The sequence below is a fragment of the Martes martes genome (genome assembly GCF_963455335.1).
Source record: "Martes martes genome assembly, chromosome: 3".
NCBI classification, from domain to species: domain Eukaryota; kingdom Metazoa; phylum Chordata; class Mammalia; order Carnivora; family Mustelidae; genus Martes; species Martes martes.
In genome coordinates this window covers 176,054,655-176,073,670 of record NC_137890.1, presented here as the reverse complement: position 1 = coordinate 176,073,670, position 19,016 = coordinate 176,054,655, and the positions used below count along the sequence as shown (strand labels likewise).

At 36.1% G+C, this 19,016-nt stretch overlaps 1 protein-coding gene across 2 annotated transcripts in view; it reads left to right on the top strand.

Annotated features, from left to right (window-relative positions):
* Window positions 1-1,951: 1,951 nt before the first annotated feature.
* The window catches only part of MAP2 (microtubule associated protein 2), a 217,612-nt gene continuing 200,547 nt past the window's right edge, over window positions 1,952-19,016 (top strand). For both annotated transcript variants that reach the window (XM_080798085.1, XM_080798084.1), the window contains exon 1: window positions 1,952-2,004. The gene's annotated coding sequence lies outside the window, so the exon portion shown is untranslated. The remainder of the gene's footprint in view (window positions 2,005-19,016) is intronic.

Below are 19,016 nucleotides of genomic sequence, written 5' to 3'. Positions count from 1 at the left end.
TTTCCCTCCTCTCTCCTTTACTAATCTTTTTTCTTCGTTTAATCTCTCCCGCTTTCTTTTTTTTTTTACATTTGTGGAGCAAAAATGAAACAAAACAAAACGAAACAAACAAAAAAAACTATGCTTAAAAGTGAGTGTCCCAAATTTTCTCAAGTCTATGGCATTCTGAGTATCCTGGTAATTTTTTTCAGGGTGCTCTGTAGACCAAAAGAAATGCTTCGCAGCTCCATTTAATTAGTAAAATAAGTATGTATGCACTAACAACTTAGTGGCCTTTTAAAAATAAATACATGAAAGTTGAAAGAAAAATCTTTTTCCTTCGTACTTAGAAACCCACAATTACTTACTAATGGTATGTGTGTGTTTCCTTCCTGGGTACAACCCAGACCTCAAACCTGGGAGTCGGACTGGATGTTGTCATCCTCATTTCTTATTCCACATTGGTTTTCATGCAGTATTTGCTTTTATAATACAAACATGATAAAAAAAATCCAGCTTTGCCAAGTTATCACATCATTGAAATGAATGTAGCATAATCTGATACTGGACTCTGGTACCGAAACTGTGGATTACTTCAAGTGAATAGTTTGTGTTGTGCCTGATGGATATTGCTATGTTTTTTCATGTATTTAAAGTATTTTATCGTTCTGTGAATTTCCACTGGTGTCCTGGGGTGCCATGCATGGCACACAGTCTAGGAGCTGGTGGCTTTATAGAAAAAGAATAATATTTGTATCAAAGTAAAATGAAGTCAGGTGCTTTAAGTGGAAGTAGACATATTAAAATCATTAACCTCGAGAATCCATCAACATGTTCCCATATTCTTTTTTTTCATCTTCACAAATGTATCCACCTATCATTTCATTCTTGTATAATAAAGTTCACTTTTTTAAGCACCTACCCTTAAGATTAAAAAGCAGGAATTTCACTTCCAATCCAATTTTTTGATTTACTGGTTTACTAGTATTTCCTTTTTATTTTCTTTTAATAAAAACTCTATACATTTAAGGTGGGTAACATGATGCTCAGATATATAGAGTGAATATGATTATGATAAGCAAGCTAATTAACATAACTCAATGGAGTATATGAGTATTATTTTAGACTATTCTTTTCATTAAATACTTACCATTTACAGTCAATTTAGTTTTTGAATTTAACCTAGAAGTCTAATAATGAACCATTTTTAACAGTGTCACGTGGAACATATTCTAACTTCTAACCAGTTAACTTACAAACACACTTTTGAAAACTAACTTTTTTTTATTTTTATTGGAGATTTAGCCATAGACACTCCCTGCATCAAGTCAAGAATTTTACTCTGTGTCATTTCAGTTATTTTCTTTACTAACTGTCCGAAAGACAGGCTAACTTTTGGCACAGAAGTTTTGGGTTTGCTTTTGTCCTTGGTGGACCTTCTTTGCACTTCCATTGGACAGTGTGCTTCTCAGTATAATTTAGTGGCAAAGCTTAAGTGTAAGAAAGCAGTGGGAAGATGAATAGGTTGTCATTGGAATTGTCTTATTTGACTTTTGTTGCCTTTAAACAGATTGTTGATCCTGGACTAAAAATCTACAGCCTGGTAGACCAGATTAATGATCCACATGCAGTAGTTGTTACTATTTTCAATTAAACATCTTTCAGGAGAAATGGTAGTACACTGAGTACAGAAATTTGTTTAAAAAATGTTTTCTGTTGATGTTTTAAAAGACAAGAACAAGCATTGTTCTGTTTTATATAAAAACTGAAGATAAAAATAGGACCTAATCTGGGCATTTAAAAGGTCTTGTTAGATGAGAGCTAGAAAATAATTTAAAGTTTTATAAGTATGTAAACTCCCATTGTTATAAATGTCTGTGGTGTCAACCAGCACATTTTTTTTTCTTTAATAAAATAAAAGATTGAATCATTCAATTGATTTAATTTACAAGATGTTTTTCTGTTTATCTTTCAGACTTTATTGATCTGATCCAAGGTATCTTGGGACTGCTGGCTGGAATTAAGGTTGGTGATGTGTTTATATTGATGATGAATAGCTGTGAAATAAAATAGAAGCATCTTGGGCCTTTGGACAGCTGGGTCAAATTACTCCTGCAGAGTGTGGTATAGAAAGCTGAAACTTAGTGAGAAATGGATACGTTTCAGACTTGGGGCACTTAACACACACGTTTCCTGAGCCACATTTGCTTTCCTAGTTCCTATAATTTCTTTACTTGTCAACTATTGTTTAATTTCTTTTACCTGTCTTACTAGCTGAATTTTGATCAAATGAAATGATCCAGTTCTAACATATTCAGTTAATGAATACACATATCAAAAGAATGACTTCTTTGTAAGGCTGGCTAACATTTTAAAGAATGGTCAGCTTCCTGGGGCCCCTGGGTAGTGCAGTTGGTTAGATGTCCAGCTTCTGGTTTCAGCTCAGGTCTTGATCTCGGGATCCTGAGATCAAGCCCTGAGTCAGGTTCCGTGCTCAGCAGGGAGTCTACTTGAGATTCTTTCTCTTCCTGTCCCTCTGCCCCTCCCCACCCTCTCTAAAATAATAAACAAATCTTAAAAAAAAAAAAGAAGAAGAAGAAGAAGAAGAATGGTGAGCTTCCTTAATTTGAAGGGAAACTCTTGAAGCCCATGATTTGGTAGCCATGTTTCCTAGGGATGGTGGAGCTGAAACATTGCTTACCAGTTGTAAATTTCAATTAATTGGCGAAAATGCTAAGATGTCATCCCGTTCGTTCTCCTTTCTTGTTAGTGGGTTTCATGGGAGACTCAAAACCAGCTTAACTGAGTTTAGAGTAGTAACAGAGCATTAGAGGGCACTCACATCAGTGGGCTTGAGATTTCATTTATCCCCTCTGTGTTCTTGTCTAGAATATGTATTCAGATTTTAAAACAAAAGAAAAAGCTAATTCATGAATGAAATGAGGGCTTTCGTTGCTCATGTAAAAAAAAATGCCAGGTGTTGCTAAATTTTTTGTATAGGGCTTTGATTAATAATTAACATAAAGAAGAACATTGGCTTTTCATTTATGCTTACATTAATCAGGAGTTTAGCCTTCAAAGCCCAAATTTACCCTCCAAATTGCAGTGTCTAGCACACAACAGACACACAATAAATATGTACATTTTCTGGCTTCAAATTCTGACCTTGTTATCCCATCCCCAAGGCACGCGTGTGCGCTACTGTTTTTTTCTCTTTTTCATTTTGCCTGGCTTTTTTCATATCCACTACTCAGTACATTCTGTGTAAACTTACACATATTTAAACATGAAATTTCTTGTAAGACTTTGAACTTTTTGCTACTCCTCTTTCCCTACTAGTGCCTGTCCCTTTGCCAAGCAGTAATGACAAGTAGGATAAGATTTTTGGCAAAGTATAAATCTTTGAATCAGGAATATTTTCATGCACAAGACTAACTTTGAACTGTTACTTTTTCTCTTTACTTAAAAGTAAATCATTTTGTTCCTCTTCCTTTATGGATTTTGTTTTATGGTTCGTATGGTCAACTTGGCAACTTGAAATCTTATCTCATTTTGGCCACTTTTCAGAAGGAAGAAAAAAATAAAGAGAAACACGTAAAAAGAAAAGAAATAAAAGATTTTGTTAAATTAAAAAAAAACTATTAAGAGGAACAGACAAAAACTTTTCTTGATCTGATCTACTAACCAATATCCATGTGGAGAGTTACTTTCATGGGACAATGAACATAATTTAAGTGTGTTCCATTTGGTTGTGAAGTCAGAATGACTTACATATTCCAAAATAAATGTATCAATACATAAAATTATGTGGGAATGGAAATTTATTTATTTATTTATTTATTTATTTATTTTTTAAAGATTTTATTTATTTACTCGACAGAGATCATAAGTAGGCAGAGAAGCAGGCAGAAAGAGAGAGGAGGAAGCAGGCTCCCTGCTGAGCAGAGAGCCCCATGCGGGGCTCGATCCCAAGACCCTGGGATCATGACCTGAGCCGAAGGCAGAGGCTTTAACCCACTGAGCCACCCAGGTGCCCCTGGAAATGTATTTAAACCTCTCCTGTTGCTAGGCTCTCATGTGTATATGTGTTGTTCAGCATAATTGGTAATGTTTTCCTTTTCAACTGAGAATAAATTAAATTTGATATAGTTTTCTAAATCATATTTTGAGAAAGTAGCTCGATATAGCAAAGCTTTTTAAAAAATGTATGAATTCAACAGAAACAGCCAGAATCTCAACATAGAATAAAATATATAATGAAAATCACCATTCCTTTCTAAACTAGAGCTAAGTTCTTTTGCTTCAGGAAAAAAAAAAAAAAAAAAAAGGTTTCCCTCATAGAAAAGCTGCTTCTTAATGTCAGCTGAGCAAAAGAACTAGTGTTGCTAGATAAAAACAAGCTTTAGAGAGGGATATATAAAATGGGATGTCAGACATGTCCTTGCACTTCTGTACAGCAAGTGAAACCAACAAAATTAAAAGGCAATGTACTTGAATGGCAAAAAATATTTACAAATCATATATTTTATAAGGAATCCAAACTATGTAAATAGCTCAGACAACTCAATAGCAAAAGCACAATCTGATTTAAAAATGGATAGAAGGGGGCGCCTGGGTGGCTCAGTGGGTTAAAGCCTCTGCCTTTGGCTTAGGTTATGATCCCAGGGTCCTGGGATTGAGCCCTGCATCGGGCTCTGGGCTCAGCAGGGAGCCTGCTTCCTTTCCTCTCTCTCTGCCTGCCTCTCTGTGAGGCAGAGATCTCTGTGATCTCTGTCTGTCAAATAAATAAATAAAATCTTAAAAAAAAATGGATAGAAGACTCAATAAGAAGTTTTTTCAAAGAAGATATACCTATGGCCTATAGACACATGAAAAGATGTTCAACATCACTAATCATTAGAAAAACGCAAATCAAAACCACAGTAAGGTACCACCTCATGCCTGTTAGAATGGCTAGTATCTAAAAGGTAAATAAATAAATACATAAATAAATAACAAGTGTTGGCAAGGCTGTGTAGAAAAAGAAACCCTTGTGCACTGTTGGTGGGAATGTAAATTGGTGCAGCCACTATGGAAAACAGTTAAACAGAACAGTTAACAGTTCTTCAAAAAGTTAAAAATGAAATTACCATATAATCCAGCAATTGCACTTTTGGGTATTTATCTGAGGAAAATGAAAACACTAAGTCAAAAAGATATATGAACTCTCATGTTCATTGAGGCATTATTTAAAAATGCCAAGATATGGAAGCAATCTCAGTGTTCATTGATGGATGAATAGATAAAGAAGATATGGTGTGTTTGTGTGTGTGTGTGTGTGTGTGTGTGTGTACAAAACAGAATATTATTTAGCCATAGAAAAGAATGAAATCTTGCCACTTGTGACAATATGGATGAAACTTGAGGGCATTATGCTAAGTGAAAATAACTCAGAGAAAGACAAATATCATCTCATCTCACTTATGTATGAAATCTAAAAAAAAGAAAAGAAAAAGAAAAGGAAAAAAGAAACAACCAAAGTTTGTAGATACAGAGATCAGGTTGGTGTCTGCCAAGGCAGAGGCCTGGGAGGTGTGAGTGAAATGGGTGATGGGAGGCAAAAGGTACAAATTTTATATATATTTATATATATAAATATATATATATATATATATATATATATATATAACTTCTATATATATAAAATTTCTGGTTTCCTTCATTTATATATTTTGTTTTATATAAACTTAATATAAACTTCCATTTATATGTATTTTAAGCTGACCAGGAAGTAATTTCTTTATGCTCTACTGAATGATAGTGTATTTTTTGTTCAAGATACTATTAACAAACTAAGCGACATATTGCGCAGTTGAGCAGACTTTCACTTAAGACAAATAGTGTAGAAAAATGTGAATAATATAATTGGAATGGGGAGAGAGGGTACTCTTATGTCTTCTGAGTAAGCTTTGTACTTTGAGCTTTGCAGAGTCAAGACCAACTGGTCCTTGAGCAGCTACATCGTCAACCTTCAGTACCACCTCAGGAAGAAACCATATTTCCCCTCTCACTTGCTTCACTTTGTTTCACACATTCCTCATAGCATTTGCTCAGACTTCTTTATGTTATGATTAGTTCTGGACATTTCTTATCTCTCCTGCTAAATCATAGCCAACTGGGGTCTTTGCCACTTTGTCTCATACCCTAGTCAGGCCTTGTAGGTGTGGACATCCAAAAAATGCTTTATTTATGAATTATAAAGATTAGAAGCCACAATGAACAATGTTTTATGTATCTATAAACTAAACATACAGCTAAATATATATATGTATGTGTATATGTGTATGTGTATATATATGTTCTAATAATTATTAATCACTATATTTTCTTCCCTGGGATAGAACAATTTGAGCAAAAAAGCAAGAACTTAGAACAAATCACCCAGAAGACAGTTGAAACAGTAATAATCATTAGGTTTAATTTGAGGAATTTAAAAAAGTAAAGGTATGAGAGAGGTCATTATTTTGTTATTCTGCTTTATTCTTCCTTATTAGCATAATATAAAAATATAATAAATACAGTTATGGATGAAGACTTATGCAGAATTCTAATTATTGGAATGACATGTGACAAAGTGACTTTGAGATTCCAGAAAGTTTGTAAAATGCCTAATTATTTGCTTACCACTTTAAGGAGAGATACAAAACTGCTAGAATCACATTTCAAACTGGAAAAACCAGTTGGTTCTAGGGAGAATTTGCTCTCTCCCGTGCAGCTTTCCAAACTCTGAAGCATCATAAATACTTATTTCTTCCTTTTTATAAAAAAAGGACCTTCTTTTCTTCTAGGTTCTTTGGCTAGCCTAATAATTAAATTGACATAAGACAGACTAACAAGAGAAAAACAAATTCAGTTTTGTACGGGAGCTCATAAAAATATGAGACTCAGAGAAGTTACCAAAGCAGGCAGCTTTTATGCCTTTTAGACAAAGAAACAATAAATTTGTGAAAAATTGACAAGATAAAGGAGTTTGGGCTTGGGGGTAGTAAATTAAGTGAGGAAGTAACAAGGTTTGTTGATATAGCCTTCTGGACTCTGAATTCCCTCTCTCTGGTGATAAGGATGTCTCTTTACCTCCTGGTACAAGGAGAGTACCTTTCATAAAGGAGATTTATTTCCTGCTTTCAGGAGGACAAAGGAGGATCAGAGTGAATTTCTTACACTTGCTGTTCCTTAAGTAACATACATTTAAAATAATCAATGTGCCAAAGTGACATATTTTAGGGTGGCCTGCCCAGAAACTAATCAGAGGCGTACTTGTTATCACTTCTCAATCTCCTCATACCATCTAGTGAAATACCTTAGGAAAATGTTTCCAGAATTGCTCCTTTATTTTGACAGAGTCTTGACATACTGAGGAAATAGGCTTGTTGATGCCACAGAAGACAAACAAAAAACACAACTTGCTGGAACTCTATCAAGTAACTGCTAACAAGTCTATTTTTTCCATGTTAAAAAAAAAAAATCTAGCTGAGCCTTTTTTTTTCTTAACTAAATGTTTATAGTATCAAATGGCTACAAAAGACACTCCCTTGGCTGTGTTTTCATCTAAACCCCTTGCTTCTGAAATCAATCCTGTGGATTTAATTCAGCGATCCGCTAATTTTTATTCTTTTCCTGAATTCATGGGGAAGAAAGAATGCTGTTCCCAAGAATAGCACAGCTGATGTTTTTGCAGATTATTTATATCATTAAAGAGTACCATGACTTTAATGTAGGCCTATATCTTATTAGGAAAGCTTGGAGGGTTTAAAAACATACAAAGTATATTTTCTTCTTATGTAAGCAGTCCATTCATTTAGAAATCCTTTATTTCTTTTATAGTCTATTTATTGCAAAGTAATAACTTTGTATTATTGAAAGGGGATATACTTTCTTCTTTCTTAGCTTCTAACTCTGTAGTTATTTACTTTCATTAGTTATTCATCTAAGAGTAAAAAATCATCAGTTGCTTTGCAGGAAAAGGATTGTAACATGTATACAAGTTAGGTAGCTACATAGATAGGTTTACTAACTAGTGTTGGATAGTTTTGCTAATGAGCAATAGAAGGGCTTTGCTTTTGGTCATACTTAATGGGCCATTCCTGTTAAAAAAGGTAGAATTATCCGTCTTTTCTGAACCAATTCTCTACAGTTATTTAGCAATATAAAAATGTTAGTTTTGGGGGCCGCCTGGGTAGCTCAGTGGGTAAAGCCTCTGCCTTCGGCCCAGGTCCTGATCTCAGGGTCCTGGGATCTAGCCCCACATGGGGCTCTCTGCTCAGCAGGGAGCCTGCTTCCCCCTCTCTCTCTGCCTGCCACTCTGCCTGCTTGTGATCTCTGTCTGTCAAATAAATAAATAAAATCTTAAAAAAAAAAGATAGTTTTTTATAGACTTGGTTTCATTCCAATATTATTCAATGTCTTGTGACCATGAACTTATGTTGTTTCAAAGTCTTTGCTTTGTTTACCTTTCTTTCCATGATTTTAATCTAATTATTAAGAGCTGAATAAAAACAAAACCGTTATTATACGCCTACTTCTATGTCTATATTTCTGTACCCATCCATGTCTCTCTCTTTCTCTCTTCCCCCCACTTCTATGTTATAGTAAGAGTTGTATGTCTGTCACATAAAGTTTATAGTTCTAAAGTAGATCAAGCACATTAGCTAGTTTTTAGAATATAAATAGATATTTAAAACTTTAGATACTGTCATCTTCATTTTATGCATAGGGAAACTAAGTCACAAACTTGACACAATCATTATAAAAGATCATTTCTGTGTAAAATTATTTCTGTATTAAAAACATAGAGAAGTCTTTTTGGGGATAAAAATAAATATTTACCCAAAAGTACTTACTTGCTTATAATAAATAAGTATATACCATTTAGCGATGGCTTCATTTATAAGATATTAATCTTCAGAATGATAAGTAAGATTGAGCTTGGTATCTGTTGGCTGAAGATGATTTAATTATAGTGTAATACCTTTTCAGTCTCATCCTTAAATCTATTGCTATGTTCAGGCTAGGCTATTATATTTAGGTGTTTAAGTATAGTGTGATCACCGTTTCTTATATTTTATGCAAGTATTACATAATATAAGAAATATATGTTACATGTTAATAATTACAGAAAGTACCTTAAAATATCTTATAGTACTTCAATAACTGCATCAACTATAAACATAAATTCCCCCAGAGAAGTTACCTAAGTAGTTTTTATTTCCTTTACCAAACATTGTTCTGTCTCCTCCACCATACCTGGAATTACTGGGTTTTTTTTTGTTTTTTGTTTGTTTTTTTGTTTTTTTTTACATTGCAGCGACTGAATAAATATTTGCTAATTTTTTTATTTTCCTGTATCTAGTTTCACTTTGGATTAAACATAGTTATCTTCTCCACTTCTGTGTCATGGTTTGCTCATCCATATTTTGACCACATTATTATTTATCTCACAAGACCACACAGATTCTGTTCTTGATACTCATTTATTTCATCATTTTTTTCTGCCATGTATGGTGTCCAACACAGCTAATCAAACAATGTCCCCTTTTCTTGGATGCAGGAGTCATCAGCTAAGGTGCTCCACATGGAAGGACATCACTTCAGGATGATGATGAAGGGTGGGGGAAGCAAGAAATATGTCTAAGGAAGAGAATATTCCATGTGTGTGGGGGGTGGGATCCCAGCGACAGGTAAATGCCTGATAGCCACACAGAAATTTTTAAAAAGGAAAGGGCTGGGTGGTGGGGGGAGTAAAATAGCCCAGATGATAACTCTTTTTGCCTGGTCTAGACATATTTCTAAATCGTGAGTTGTTATTTGTATTAAAGTCTTTACATGTATGAAGTAAGCCTACACAAGAAGATACAGTTCAGTGGAACAGAATAGCTATTAATAAGTCAAATATTGGGGAGCCTGGGTGGCTCAGTGGGTTAAAGCCTCTGCCTTCAGCTCAGGTCATGGTCTCAGGGTCCTGGGATCAAGCCCTGCATTGGTTCTCTGCTTAGCAGGGAGTCTGCTTCCTCCTCTTTCCCTGCCTGCCTCTCTGACTACTTGTAATCTCTGTCTATCAAATAAATAAATAAAAAATCTTAAAAAAAAATAAGTCAGATATTGAGAATACACTTGCAGTTCAGTTGAGTGCTAGGCTCTGACGATGCTTTAGAAGTATTAAAAATGGTTCCTTTGTTCTCTGGTAGCTTGCAGTCAAATTAAGCTAAGGGGAAGCTAAATAGTAACTAACACATGGTAATACAATCAAATAGTAAGTACAGACATAAATTTCTAGAGAGATCTAGAGAAGATATAATTCACTGTGATTACAGAGATCTCATTTAAGAAAAGGAATTTCAGTTGGATTTAAAGGTGAATAGGATTTAAATAGGCAAAATAGAGAGTGAGATGTGGAAAAAGAAAGGCATTTCTTCAAGAGTTCTATAGAAGCCAAGGCACAGAGAAGTTACCGAAGATTGAGAGGTTAGGAACCCTGAAACAGAAGGTGTAGGACAGGTTTACTTTGGACCTGGGTATTACCTCTTCCTTCTCTTCTATCCCAGCTTCCCTTTTTTTTTTCCTGTCCATAAATATTTGTTGAACTATGTCAAATGACAGAAATAATACAATTTAGTACCAAGTTTGATATCCTCTGTTCAAGGGGAAACAATCCATGAATTGGGGGAATACAGTGCCTCACCAGCAGTAGAACAATGTTCCTGAAGGAGTTTGGTTAATAGTGAATTTTATAGCGCATTAGATGAGGCAATGCAGAAATGTTATGATAGGCTAGGATTTCTTTATAAGCAGGTTCTATCATCTAGGGTAATGTATGCTAGCTAAAGCGGAGTTGGATGATTGAGACTGGTAGATGTTAGGATTCCTTGACTGTTGTTTCCCCAAAGTGCAGGCTGACTTAAGTTTGGATTTGTGACCTGGGCTGGGCATAGCCTTTATCTACTTTTATGTGTATCTATTTTTTTTTTTAAACTTTGAGCATAAATTCAGTCCATCATTAGACCTCTCATGCTGTTTTTTGTGTGCAAAGAATAGTTATACACAGAAATATTAACGTGAATGTCTGTTCCAAGAGCTTCCATAAATAAAGTTGTATTTGTGTGTTAGATTTTGTGAAAAAATAAATAAATATTAATATCTCAACACATGGGAAGTATGGGAACTAATGTTCCAACTGACATTCATGCTATCTGGATTTATTTTGATATTAATGTTACCAAGCTTGTTTATAATTAAAATGAAGTAGTAAAATTAAGTACTATATCTCTTTATTAAATTTCACATGAGAAATTTGGAACTTCACTCTTTAAATTATTTGTTAAATTACCTAAAAAGTCTCCATGACAGGGAGAAGGGTTAATTGGAATTGAAATTTTTAGGGAAATATAACTAAAAACAAACTTCTCCCAACACAGAAATCCTCTCCACAAAGGTAGTAGGGAGAGAAAAAAATAAAACAAAACAAAACGTCTATTACTGAATAAGCATTAAACTAGAATGTGATGCATATTACAGGCAATCCACTAAGAGATTGCAAAATCCAAAAGAAATTTCACCCTTTTTTAGAGTCAAGCAGATAAAAACCCATTACTACATGATTTCAAGAGAAATGATAAGTAATCCTTCAGTAAGAACACTAAATTTACCTGGTAATTGGGGTGACCATCTGTGTTAGCTAATTAGCTTTCTCCAGGGGAGAGGAAAACTTCTCATAACCTTTACGACCGCTAGTTCTACAGTTTGGAGCAAGAAGTCCACAGAAGTTAGACTCTTCATTTCCTACAGGAATTGGCAGAAAGAGAAGCTCCCTCCCTCCATGTTTGCATTTCAAAAAATGGCTCCCAGGCCCTTGAAGAAACATTCTGGAATGTGAGAAAGGCCTGAGGCTTAATTAGCCATTATAAAGATTTACAGACATTTGAAAAGGGGAGTGAAAGAAATTTCTAAAAGATAAAGGAGAGGGATGAAGTCTAGCCTTATTTTCAACAGGCAGAATTAAGCCCCTTATTTTTCGTTTGTATTTGTCCTTACAATGAGTTAAATCATTATTTCTTTAAAAAAGTAGTCAATGGATGGTTTGGGTCCTCCAAATATACTGCTTGTATGTCTGAAACAAAGGAAAAAAATAGGCTTTAAAGTGGAAAGATTAAGGAAATTCACTTCTTCTTCATAGTCATTGCAATCTGTTGCCAGGTGAATTAGCGGGGCCCTACTGCTGAGATTTGGCCCTTGTAAGGGAAAGCTCAGAATGGAACAATATAAAAATAAACTACTCCTTTAAGTGTGTTCGAGATTGGACATTCAAAGCTTTCTGGTGCATTTAATTTAAACTTTCGTAACTGGTAGACCTCTGGTGCTCGTTCAAATGCTAATGTTTGGCCTTCTGCTTTTTTAAAGCAATGCAAGCTGGAGGTCATGTGACCCAATTACTGCAATTATGAGCTTTCTGGGAGTAATCACTCTGGCTGCACCCGGAGTGAGCATCTGCTGATGATAAATAGACCCGGAGATAGTATGCTAAGACCAGCCATCTACTTACTCACTTCTTAATATGTGCATATACAGAGCTAAAACCCATTTGCTCTAATAAGAGCATTCTTTTTCCATACAGATTTTTTTTTCCTTAAATTTTTTCTTTAAATTTAGTTGGAACAGTTGAAAATGCATATTTTTGTGTTTGACTATATTAGCATTCTACAAAAGGATATGGAGAAAACTCTGCTAATGACTAATAATGACTAATAATGAAGGAGCATCCTTCACCTACACATATTTTAGTTCTCTGCGCAGGGAGAAGGATGTCATAAGGGCTTAATCTTTCCAGCAGAAGTATTATTTCATATCAGTTTATTCAGTTTTGTTTTATTAATTTGGGGGCGAAAACCTAACTTCTATTCGTAAGGGTGAGTATTTAAGGGGAAGTTCTCCAGGCAGCATAAGCCTGCTGAGAGTCTTTCGTTAACAAGGGAAATTATTTTCCCATGTGAGTAAGGCCATTTCCTTCTCAAGAGGTTATAGTTCCAAAGGATAGTTTTTTAGCAGTATTTACCTCGTTCCCTGTTACTTATGCTTTTCAGACTACAGTGGACTCAGTTTTAAATTTCATCACATATTATTGGATTATTTTTACCCTGGCCCGTACCAAATGGTAACCTTTGAGCAAAACTCTGTTCACGCAGAATTGCTATCTTATTGAGGTAATGTTTGTACCACAGTGAGATTAAAGATAATGCATGGCATCCTCATTTAAAAATCCCTCATACTGCCAACTTGCCTCCAAAGTCAGATTTAGAATTTATAATTTCTATTTTAGAAATTATAAGTTCTAAATAATTATTAATAATAATTTGAGGCTAACAAAGCTTATTTCCAGTCCGTGTAGAATGACACATAGTAAATTACTGATCCATGAAACAGATGCCTTTTGTGAGTACCGTAACATGGCAAGAAGTGCAGTAGGTATAGGGGAGGAAAACCAAATTTCCCTTTATCTTTCTAGGTTCTCAGCTGAGACTCCTGTAATAAGAGAGAGATTAACAGGAGAAAAATTTAATTTTGTACATCAGGGACCCCAAGGATAGGAGATCCAGAGAAGTGATCAAAGCAGGCACTTTTATACCTTTTAGACAAAGACACAATAAATTTGTGAAGAGTTGACAAGACAAAGAAGTTTAGGCTTGGGTAGCAAATTAATGAAGTTGCAAGATTTGTTTTTATAGGCTTCTTGGCCCTAAAATCCCTATCCATGGCCATGAGGATGTCTTCTATCCTCCAAGAGAGGGATGGCACCCTTCAAAGGGGGGGTGTTTACTTCCTGCTTTCATGGGGACAGGGAAGGATCAACTTGTCCTTCTTACATCAGCTGTTTCTTAAATAACTTTAATTTCAAAATAATCGATATGCCAGAATGGCACATTTTGGGGTGGCCTACCCTGAACCCGATCAAAGGGAACACGACAGGTACAGTCTTGCTTTCTCATATTCAGGAGTTAACTCGAGGAGGCTTCGAAGTTCATACCTGTACTCTAGCATATTTATGTGGGATATCCACGTGCAATATGGAGTTTACTAAATAATTTGTCTTCATCTATTAACAAGTTAAGAATGCATCTATTGATGGCTTCTAAAAGCTTTTTTTTTTTTTTTTTTTTTGGTGACAGCACCTGTCAAGTTTCCCTCCCACCCCTTTTTTTGTCATAACTAGGAAACGACACAATTTATTCTTACGGAAGAAAGGATGTCTGATTGGATCATAACCTTTCCTCCTACCTTTATGTCTGTCTTTGTGCTCCCACCTTGCTTCATGTAAACTCTTTAATCTTATTTTTTTTTAAAGATTTTATTTATTTATTTGACAGAGAGAGACAATGAGAGAGGAAACACAAACAAGGGGAGTGGAAGAGAGAGAAGCAGGCTTCCCACCAAGTAGGGAGCCCAATGTGGGCCTCCATGCCGGGACCCTGGGACCGTGACCTGAGCCGAAGGCAGATGCTTAACAACTGAGTCACCCAGGCGCCCCTAATCTTCTTCTTCTTCTTTTTTATTTTTTTAATCTACTTCAGCTGTAAGGATTAAAATCTTTCTTTTCTAACTTCTCAGAGAAAGAACAGTAAAGAGATATGACCACATTAGAACTCTGTCACTTGGGACTCTGTGCCTTTCAGAGATAACATTAGAAGCACATTCGTGTTCCATCTGAACTGATAAGACAGGAAATTGGGATCTTGAGAGCAAAAGTTTAAGCTTTATATATAAAATCCTATAGCATATTTTAGAGAAACTTCACATGCTAAATTGCTAATTGAATAAATACTGTTTCATAAGTATCAGAGTCCCCTTGATATTTTTTCAATAAAGTGATAGATGAAATCTTTGATAATATAGTTCAGTTATAAGACTTCCCATAGGTAAAATCATAAATCACACAAAATTTTTTTGACAGATAATATATTTAGAGATTTGGTTCAGATTTGTTGTCTTCATAAATAAAATTCAGATAAGGAGAGTTTGCTCACTTTTCAAAAATTTTTTTTTAATTTTTAAAGACTTTACTTATTTGAGAGAGAAAGAGTGAGAGAGAGAGAGAGAGCGTGCACAAGCCGTAAGCAGTGGGAGGGGCAGGGGAAGAGGGAGTAACAGGCTCCCCCCTAAGCAGGGAGCCCCATGCAAGGCTCCATCCCAGGACCCCCAGGGATCATAACCTGAGCCAAAGGCTGACACTTAACCAACTGCTTGAGCCACTGAGGCACCCCAGTCTGCTTACTTTAGAGAAGTAGCAAAACCTGTGGTGAGCGTCTCCTCATAACTAGATTCAGAACTAGACAGCTCATTTCCGCATCTTGTCTACCAGTGCTCTGGTGCCAATGGTGGTGTTCCTTTCATTTCAACATTTAGATATCATGTATGGTATGAGAGAAGATATCTAAAGAAGGGAGTAACGTAGACATCCAGAGCTAATCAGAGCAGGAAGGCGTGGCAACGCATGCATGAGGCAGAAGTCAAGAGCACTGTCAGCATGGCCAGAGCAAAAATGATGTCATTTGCCACAAAATAGCATTTTGAACTCCAGAGGCAGAGGAAGAACAGTGAGCTGGCAGAAGTCTCACAGATTTAGATGAATAATAGTAAATCGTGTCACTGAAGTAGGTTGACAAATCTTAAATCTTAGATTGAGGAAAATATTGTCTTAGAGGATGTTTCAAGAAATGTTTGTGACAAGTACTTCTCAAAATAACTTGAAAGTACTGTGAATGTATTTTATGTTTTGGAGTCACTGATTGAGGTTTCGTTTCTTTCTTTCTTTCTTTCTTTCTTTTTTTTAAAGATTTTTATATTTATTTGAGACAGAGAGAGAGAGGGAGAGCACAAACAGAGAGGGAGAGGGAGAAGCAGACTCCCTGCTGAGCAGAGAAGCTGTTGTGGGACTTTATCCCAGGACCTTGAGATCATGACCTGAAACAAAGTCAAACACTTAACTGAGTCACCCATGTACCCCACTGGTTAAGGGTTTAAATCAATATATAAAATGAGTTTCAAAATTATTAATATGTATAAGAGGCTTACAGTTGTGGGGCACCTTGTTGGCTCAGACTTTAAGTGTCTGCCTTCAGCTCAGGTCATGATCCCAGAGTCCTGGGGTCAAGCCCGGTGCTTGGTGGGGAGCCTGCTTCTCTCACTCCCACACCCCCTGCTTGTCTTCCTTCTCTCACTGTTTCTCTGTCAAATAAATAAATAAAATCTTCAAAAAAAAAAAAAAAAAGAGAGACTTACAGTTTTACAGTTGTAGATCTCTCCCAGTGAGAGAGGTGTGGCTGAGCTCCCAATGCAGGAAATTGTTATTAGCAGAGTCATTGATTAGGGTCTTTCTAAAAGCTCTTACTTGTACGTTTGTTTGTGCCTATTCACCTTTGGTCAGATCTTAAATCTTCCTCATTCAGGGAAAGTAATAGCTGTTGCTACCCCCTCAGAAATAGAAGTGTTCCTCTCAGACATATTACAGTTCATGGACAAGAAACACAAACCCATAAACCAGAGAGATCAGTTCTGCGCAGCCCACGATTATAGGTGATGTAATAAGAGTAGTCATGACTCTAATGAATTTATAGTTGTTGTTTCCTGTTTATCTATGGATGCCTGAATCTGGTTTTTGGATATGATATATTACGTGCTTATGCAAAGGCTGGTAAGACACAAATTAAATTCTGATATTTGTATTCACCTGCAACTGGTTCCAGTAGATGTTTGCTACCTCCGCTCCCTTTAGTCTCCATGTTTCTGTTGAGATTCTGTGCTTACATATTAGTGTCTCAGGGAAGCCTTCCCTCCACTGGGCCGGATGTCTCAGCTATACCTTCTAGAACACCCCGACTTCCATCTATCATGGCCCTTCACTTTATTTGCATTGCTTAGTCAACCTTCATTTTTCTTATTCACTAGATTTTAAGTTCTTTGGAGACAGAGACCTTATATGCCTTGTCATTACCTTCTTGCTGTAACCTTGCACCCTGCCCAATAGAGGTTTTGTACCTATTAGGTACACTTATGCTCGCTGTCCCTTGTTGGGTTGCTGGTTGCTATCATCCCCAGTGCCTCGTGGGCCCCTCTCAACTACTAGATCCCTTCGGGCTGCCGTGTTCCTGCGCCTTCTGCATGTTGAGGCTGGGTCTACCTGCCAGATGCCCCTTCCTGCTCCTCCTGACTTCCAGAGTCCCTCCTTCTTCCCCTCTGGAGGCCCTTGTCCTACTCACCGGTCAATCAAACTGCAGCATAGTAGCCATGACAGAGCTTGGTGGAATAAAACAAAATCTCAGAGGATAGGAATCCACAGACCCGTTCAGCTCCATTTGGCTTTTTATTCATTGATTTATTTTTTTGCCAGGTAGTCTGAATCAAGGATGGAAGTGCCCTACATTTCCAGATCTGTTTCCTACAGATTCAGTGTTAAGCACTTATAGCGCGGTTTATATTTTAAGAGTAACTTTATAAAACTCTATTTTGAAAAGCGATGACTAACTATGGAAATACATAAAAAGAAAGTTAGCGGAAATGAAAAGTCCCCTTTAAATCTGTTTGTCAAGCCTTCTCTCATTTAGAAAACACAAAACTATGTTGCTTGCCTCCCTGATGATTTGTGTCAGTGTTATTTCTCCCATTTGCTAAAGATGCAAAATTTAGTTGGACTTATTAAAACAGTTGAATGTATCAAAGGCCTATATAACGTGGTGTGAGTAAATGTTGTTTCACAGCTTATTTTAGTACCTAGAATGGTTGGCATGGCAACCTCAAGAAGGCATTTTACATGCTCAATACATAAGGATTTTCATTTTGAAAGTCCTGGTTCCCTTATTTATTATTATTTAGAATAAATTTTAATGCTTACTTCTAATTTTAGAAATATTTTCCATAAACAGAAGCAACTTCTTTAGTGAAAAATTTTTTTAAAGATTTTATTATTATTTATTTGACAGAGAGAGATCACAAGTAGGCAGAGAGGCAGGCAGAGAGAGAGAGGGGGAAGCAGGGTCCCCGCTGCACAGAGAGCCTGATGTGGGGCTCGATCCCAGGACTCTGGGATCATGACCTCAGCTGAAGGCAGAGGCTTAACCCACTGAGCCACCAAGGTGCCCCTTTAGTGAAATTTTTTAAAAGAAATATATATTGTATTAGGCATGGCCGGGGGTAATCTTCAAGAATTAAGGGATTTAATTAATTGGATACACATATAGACGGTGGAATCATATAGAAATGATTCAGATGCAGGTTCTAACACTTACTAGCTATTCAACAATTGCTATATTAATAGTCTCAAAAAATCGAGATTAAAAATTGATATGATAGGAATCAAAGGAAATAAATGAGGTTTCATATGTAATGTATGCAGGAAAGTGTCTTGCGTGAGGTACACGTTCATCAACTTTCAGTCTTATATCTGTGAAATACAAGGAAAACAGGTAAGAGAAAAATTCCGCAAAATACTTTGATTCAGAAACCTTTTCATTAGCCATTCTTTTTTTCCATCCTTTTGCCTGACTATTGTGAAATGTTGGTTATAAAATGTCTCCAGACCTTCATTAATTTATATGTGCATAAACTTTTGTGGATTAAAACAAGGTGTGAAAACAGTTCCATATCACTGATTTTTTTCAATTCATTACCCGTTGTGTTGTTCTGTTACGGACTGGAGTTCTCTTACACCGTGATAGTGGCTGTCAGTGTCCCTGGGGATCCAGAAACCCAGGTTTGATTCTTGCTTCTTCTGCTAAGCAGCTGTATGACCTTGAATAGCAAACTTTGACTCAGGACCTGGTTTTTCTTATATATAAATTAACTGTAGATAAGCCATATGGTTTCTAATGTCTATGTATTCCAGCTTTTTAATACTGTGACTGTTATCAACCTAGGTTTCAGGACAGGGTCTGAATTTCTGGACACCGTTTGTTTTTGGATGCCACACACTAAACTCACATATGATATTGGACATTATATAATAAAGATTATTTTTC